This window comes from Panthera tigris, chromosome B3 (assembly GCF_018350195.1).
Source record: "Panthera tigris isolate Pti1 chromosome B3, P.tigris_Pti1_mat1.1, whole genome shotgun sequence".
Taxonomy (NCBI): domain Eukaryota; kingdom Metazoa; phylum Chordata; class Mammalia; order Carnivora; family Felidae; genus Panthera; species Panthera tigris.
The window spans coordinates 104,038,597-104,045,948 of record NC_056665.1 but is presented as its reverse complement, the minus strand read 5'-3'; positions in this window follow the sequence as shown (position 1 = coordinate 104,045,948).

Sequence of the window (7,352 nt, the reverse complement as noted above, 5' to 3'; positions counted from 1 at the left end):
AATTTGGATGTAAATTTAAAAAAATAAAAAATAAAACAAGTTAAAAAAATATTAGACAATGTAGACTTTAGAGTATATAACAGACATCATGACTATTAGCATCCAAAGTTACATATCCTTTAAGTTTAGCAAGAACGGAAATAAAATATCATATTGCATGCTCCCCCCAGCATGAAAATCAAATCCCCAAAAGGAATCTAATGGGCATGCTGCATCACATCCCCACATTTGGGAAGGCAGGTCCAAGTGATTGAAAGCCTTGCAGAACTACATGGAGTTGGGATGGGCATTTTCCCCCAAGAAGGGATTCAAGAACACTGAATAAAAGCAGCATATGTCCATGACAAATGGATGTTTCTGGACTGGCTATGTCCCTAACACATCACGCAAGTATAAAGCATAGCAATGGCGCCATCCCATCCAAGAACAACATGCCAGTGATGGAGGAGATAGTGGGAGTTCTGAAACAGCCTTTTACTAGGAAATGACTCTCTGAGAGAATGGATAAAGAAATAATTTCTCTTCAGAATTTATCAGCACAAACTCTAAATTCGGAGATTCTAGGAACTAGAAAAGATGTTATCATTGAATCCAGGTTTTCAGGAAGGAAACACAATGTTATTTTACAATGTCCTGTGTTTTGTACCCCAATGGACTTACACAAATGTTCCTGTCATCCTTCAACATTTCCCAAAAATAATTTCCTCCAAAAATATAATCCAAACCTTATCCCACCATGTAAATTTGGGAACTCTCTCCATTGACGTCTGGTTTATAAGACATTGAAAGGCTTCTTGAGGGCAGGTAAGACTTACGATCAAGTGAAACACCTAAAATCACAGACTCTAAATGAAGGGGAATTTAGGGACCTTCTATTCCACCGTCTCTCCCACAGGGGTTGAGATAACCGAGCACTCATAGTGACCTTCAGGAGAGATTGGTTGACCAACTGATTATGATACACACTGATTTAGCTTCTTTGGTAAATGTCTTAATAACTATTTGGAAAGAGACTTATTTTTCACTCAGTGTGTTTTGCAATATAACACAGACACACACAGGCACACACACACACAAACCAGCCACCACCCATCCCACCCTCCAAAAAAGAAGCAAGAACCCCCAATATTTCTGTCGTTTGTGATCTACTCATTACTGGCCTTCTTCAGTCTAAGGGTTGTAGAAGTTTGCCACCTACTGACTTTTTGCTGAAGTACCTTGTTCTTGAAATATTGCAATCATAATTCAATGTTAGAGACATGCATTGAGGTCTGTGGTTTTTTGTAACTATTTCCCAATAAAGCGTGAAGAGGTTTTTTTTTTTTAATTTTCTTAAAATAAAACCCTGTAGGAAAGAGAACCAAAAGCTCAAAGATCTCACACAGATATGAAAGTGTTCAGTGCTAATGTTCATTTGAAGGCCCTCTGCTGGTCATCCTTATTGTATGTACTTCTTAGTTGGGAAAAGGAAGGAAGGAAGGAAGGAAGGAAGGAAGGAAGGAAGGAAGGAAGGGAGGGAGGAAGGAAGGAAGGAAGGAGGGAAGGAAGGAAGGAAAGAAAGAAGGAAGGAAGGAAGAGGAAAGGAACGTAATCACAAAAAGTTGAGGACAGTGAGATTGTTTTCTAACGTCTTTCAGTCTTCTTTCCCACTCCAGCATTTCTTTCCTTGCTTGTTTTCTTTCCTGGGAAAATGGGTATTCCTTATTACCCTTTCTGGAAAATAGGTCAGTGGATTTGGCCCTGACCTTCTGTCTTGTACTGAGTTGGCTTCCGTTTTTTCCATTATTCTTTGCAAAGTCCATATTATCTAGCTTATGGCTTCTTTCCTGACCTAGTATTTCAGAGATATTCCTAATATAGGCTATGTAATACATACCAAGTGTTTAAAATAATATCTAATTACCAATAAGCTTGGAGCTCTTAGAGGTAGACACATAAAGCCATCCCAAGTATTACACAGTGATGTCCTACAGACCAGGTAGTGAACGTGTCAGGACAAGACGCACCACCCACCAAATTCTGAGGGCAGAGTCTATCCCACTACTTATTTTCTCTTCCCTGTTCCCATTTTTTATTTTTCTCCCCATCTCTCTTTCCTCTTCAGAATCTGTTGGGCTACACTGCATCTCTTCCCTTTATCCTGCAGGCTGAGATCTTCCCTGGAAATACTGGAAAATAAAATATCTGTCTATTTGTCTACAGGTATGGGAAAGCCAAACCACGGAAGTTTTGAAATTCCTTGTGGATATCTGATTCTATGATAATCAATCAATTCACTACAGATCTGATTTAAAACATACCAATATAGACACAAATGCATTGCAAGTTTTTTTTTCAGTAAGTGAAAACTAGTTAATAAGGACTGACCTATAATAACCATAACTTGTAAAGGGGTATGATTATAATGATAATAAAACTTAACATTAGCAAATCAACATGGCGGTCCAAAGACAAGGAATAGGGAGATCACAGCAAATATAGACAATTAAAAGTATTGCCAGAGTTAGAAACCTTTGAAATGTGGATGACAGTCTTTGCCACAGTTTCTTAATCTAAATGGCAAGAGAGTAACAGAAATCCTTGATGATATACAAATGCATCAAATCCTGAGCAGAAACTCATGGTTTCTGGTCAGAGATTTAAGGTTAATCTAAGCCTTGTAAATACTTTTAAATATTATGGAATAGAACTTCTTCTCAATGAGTACCTACTACGTTGCTGCTCTATTGCTGCATAACAAACCACTTCAAAATTCAGTGGCTTCAAATAATTATTTATTGCTCAGATTTTGCAGTTTGGACGAGGGTTGGTAGGACAGCTTACTTCTCTACGTTTTACATCAGTTGGGGCACTTCTGGCATTGGAGGATTCACATCCAAGACAGCTCACTCACATGGCAGGCAAATTGTTGGCTATAAGCTGGGAACTGTCAGCCCAGGGCTTCAGTTCTTTTCCATAGGAGTCTCTCCATGGGCTGCTTAGGCTTCCTTATGACATGGCAACTGATTCCAAGAAGGAAATGGAAACTGTCAGTCCTCCTAAAGGCTGGACTTGAAATTGGCAGTGTGACTTCTGTCATGTTTGGTTGGTCAAAGCAGTCGGATTCAAGACTCAGGCTCAAGAGGATGGGGAATACATTTTTCTTTCTTTTCTTTTTACATTTTTCATATGTATAAATTCAGCCTTGGAAATATTAAGTAACTTACTAATATTATGTGGAGGTAGAGAAGCTAGAAAAGAGAACTGAGCGAAATTTTCCTTTTCCTTTACCACCCAAGACCATTTGACACTTCTGCTTCATGCAGATTCCCTGGAGAAGAGAAGAGAAACAAGGGGGGACAGGAGCAGAAGGCATAAGGGAGAACTGCAGGCATTGTCAAGAGAGTTGTTTCTCCAAACATCACACTTAAATGCAAGCTCTATGGGGGTAAGGACTGCTGTCTGCTTTGTTCACTACTATAGACCCCACACTAGCCTAGGACAGGTGCTTCACAAATATCTGTTGAATGAATGAATGAATGAATAGGCGGTATGAAAAGACCACCTCAAGTTCTAATCCAATGAACAGACTAGGTAGAGGATTTGGAATTGTATAAATATTTTATATAAGCAAAAATAGAATTAAATCAAAAATTAAAAAGCATCGTCTAAATATTGAAAACAAATAAACCCAAGTATATCAAATTGGTGGCATGACCACACAGAGAATCACTATTTCAAATAACTCTGAAACACAGCATTTTAACTCCATATCATGAGTGGGATATACAATAAAAGCCTAAAGGTAAAAGAACCGTAAAGAAAATAAATTGTATCAGTTACCATACTGATGGTGATAGTATTTGAAATTATCATGTGTTTGTTAGACACTACAGCACGTAAATAATAATGAACCAAGGTTTTCAGCATGACAGCTAAATATAAAATCAAAGAAGTTCGGTAAAACTCTATACTTACAAATTTGAATTGGAAATTTCAATATGAATGCATATTTTTTTCTTTTTAAAAAAATATATTTCCCAGCTCTAGCCCCTAAAAGGGCCTGAAAACAGTAACAGTCTAGTAGCTTTGAGTATGACCTCCACCCAAATTGTGTCCTCTAAAGACTACATACTACAGAAAGAAGTCAGGACTGCTTGGAGAAACGACTGATTCCAGGAAACAGCAAGAATGTGTAAGATGATCCCGGGCCACTTCGTTGTGCAAGAAAGTGAAGAAATTATCAAGTACCACTGCAATCATATTTAAGGGTTACCGTTTGCCGGGGTGGCTCAGTCAGTTGAGCGTCTGACTTTGGCTCAGGTCACGATCTCACGGTTCATGGATTTGTGGGTTCGAGCCCCGCGTCCGGCTCTGTGTTGGTAGCTCAGAGCCTGGAGCCTGCTTCACATTCTGTGACTTCCTCTCTCTCTGCTCCTCCCCTGCTCACACACTGTCTCTGTCTCAAAAATAAATAAAGACTTAAAAAAGTTTTTTTTAAATAAATAAAGGTTACAGTGGCCGTCAGAAGGGGCTCCAAATGGCCAAAGATGGATCAATTTGAGTAAAGAGAGTAACTGCAATGAATTACAAATATGAAATATTAAAAAAAATCTATTCGTTTATGATAAGTAAAATAATAACTCAAAAGACAAACATAGTTATCACTTTGGAGATTTCCTTTTTTTTTAAATTAATTAATTTATTTTTGAGAGAGAGCATGAGCAGGGGAAGGGCAGAGAGAGAGGGAGAGACAGAATCCCAAGCAGGCTCCATGCTGTCAGTGCAGAGTCTGATGTGAGCCTTGATCTCACAAACTGTGAGATCATGACCTGAGCTGAAACCAAGAGTCAAACACTCAAACCGAGTGAGCCACCCAGACGCCCCATCACTTTGGAGGTTTCGACCACACCAACTCATGATTCTTAAAACTAGTAAATAACAGGAAGGAACTAGCAATTAATCCTGCCTTTCCTGTATAAATTGGATTTCAGCATAACCAAATAGCATGAAAGAAAATTCTTCTTGGTAGAAATATTCCTACTAAATAAATGCAAACAGAATGGTAGAATTAGATGGACACCACTTTGCAACCCCTAATAAAAGAATGAATCTAAGCAGTGAAAATCGAAGAATACTAAATCTGAAGGTGAAAAGCTGATGGTAGTTTTGCAATGGAGAGATCAGACTGACATACCCTGAACTCATTGACAAATCTTTTTCTTTTTTTAATGAAGGGTTGAAGGGTCTGAGATTTTACCCCATTTGCAAGATAACAAATTAACCTGCCAAATTTCATGGAAGATGATTAAATGTATAGACTCTGAGTTAAAGACTGTGATGTTTAATTTTATGTGTTGACTGGGCCATGGGGTACCCAGATATTTGCTTTAAACATTATTTTTGGGTGTGTCTGTGAGGTCGCTTCTGGATAAGACTAACATTTGAATCTGTAGACCGACTAAAGGTTGATTGCCCTCCGCAGTGTGGGTGGGCCTCATCTGCTCCACCCAAGTCCTGAATAGAACAAAAGGCTGAGCAAGAAAAAATTCTTTCTGTATTCAAGCTCAGCTGCCACAATTGGTCTTCTCCCACCTTCAGACTTGGATTCCGACTGAAACTTACACTATCAGCTTTCCTGCTTCTCAGGCCTTTGGACTCAGACTGGAACTTATACCTCCTGGGTTTCCCAGCTGCATGACTACAGATCTTGGCCTTGTCAGCCTCTGTAATCATATGAGCCAATTCCTTACAGTAAATAAGTCTCTCTGTCTCTCTCCATCTCTGTCTTTCTCTGTCTCTGTCTGTTTCTCTCTCTCTCATGTGTGTGTGTACGTGTGTGTGTTTCTGTGGAGAATCCAGTCTAATACCAAGGACTATCAATTACAGCAATAAGCAGTGGCTATTTTTAGTATCATCATTTTTAAACTGGTTCCCTGAGCCCCAGTTCTAATAGAGCAACACAAAAAGGATCAGATGACCTTGTATATTTAGTGGGTTGTTTTACAGGACAGGAATCCCAAGTTTAGGGAATTCTGATATTTCATACTGTACAGCAAGCTTGTCTGTCCTCCTTTGGTCCAGCAACAGATACTATCTCTTTCTTCTAAGACCGTTCATAGGCAAACATCCTTGAAAAGATAATATAGACAAAAAGCAGTTAAGCTTCTTTCTTGCAAAACATGGAGAAACGCAAGAGCCCCACGGAGAATTGTCTACCAACAGTCTAATCTGTGGATCAATCTTCACATCACTAAAAATGGGGCGTCTGATGTCTCCTGATGTGATACAATAAGAAGTACACAGCACCACCTAGGAGTCATCCTTGCCAAAGAGGAAGTATCTGGATCTCATCAAGTCTAGAGATCTCACTGCTAGCTTGAAAATAATAAAAGAACAGGTAGAGCAAGGGAATAAAAGATCAAGTTGGGGGAGGAGGCGATCAGCCAAATCTAGAATATAGGAAATCGTATGCAATCAATGACCCAGTTCCTTCAACAAATCAGTGGAATTTTTGAAGATGGGAGGAGAAGGACAGACTCAGGAGAGGCACCTGGGTGGCTCAGTTGGTTAAACATCCGACTCTTGATCTCAGCTCGGGTCATGATCTCACGGTTTGTGGGTTCGAGCCCAATGTCAGCCTGCTTGGGATTCTCTCTCTGTACCTCCCCCAGTTGCTCTCTCTCTCTCTCTCAAAAGAAATTAATAAACTTAAAAAGAGAGAGAGAGAGAGAGACTTCAGAAACAATGCGATGTGTGGATCTTGTTTGATCCTAGCCTAAATGAATCAACTGTAGTATAGTTTTTAGAAAATGGAGAAGATATGAGCGTGGATGGGGAATTAAATATTATTAAAACTACATGAAAGAATTATTATTGCTAAGAGTTATGTTTTAAAAAATCCTTGTGTGTAAAGCTAATTACTGAACTATTTGTGGATAAAATGATATGATGTCAGCATTTGCTTTAAATTACCTTACCACCACCATCACCAACAACAAAAGTGGAAAGAGAAAGATGAAACATGACGCTATTAACTGTTAAAGCTGGTGATAGTACATGAAAGTTAATAATACTGTATTCACCTATTTAATTTTGAAATTTTCTGTTGAAAGTTTAAGAAATAAAACTGTGGAAGAATGAAAAAAGCAAAAACAAAAGTGAGAGAAGTGAGTTACAAGCATAAAAGGTGGGGGGGGGGGGGGGAGGCCCTGGCAGAATTGCTTTAACTTAGACTTTAGTGGAACATCTCAGATATTTGGAAGCCTGCCCTTCAATTTTTTGACTTGAAATAACTTCCATTTTTCCTTTTCAATGTGAAATAGTTCATACCTTTTGTCCAATGAGAAGATAGAATTCCTATGGCCAAACAA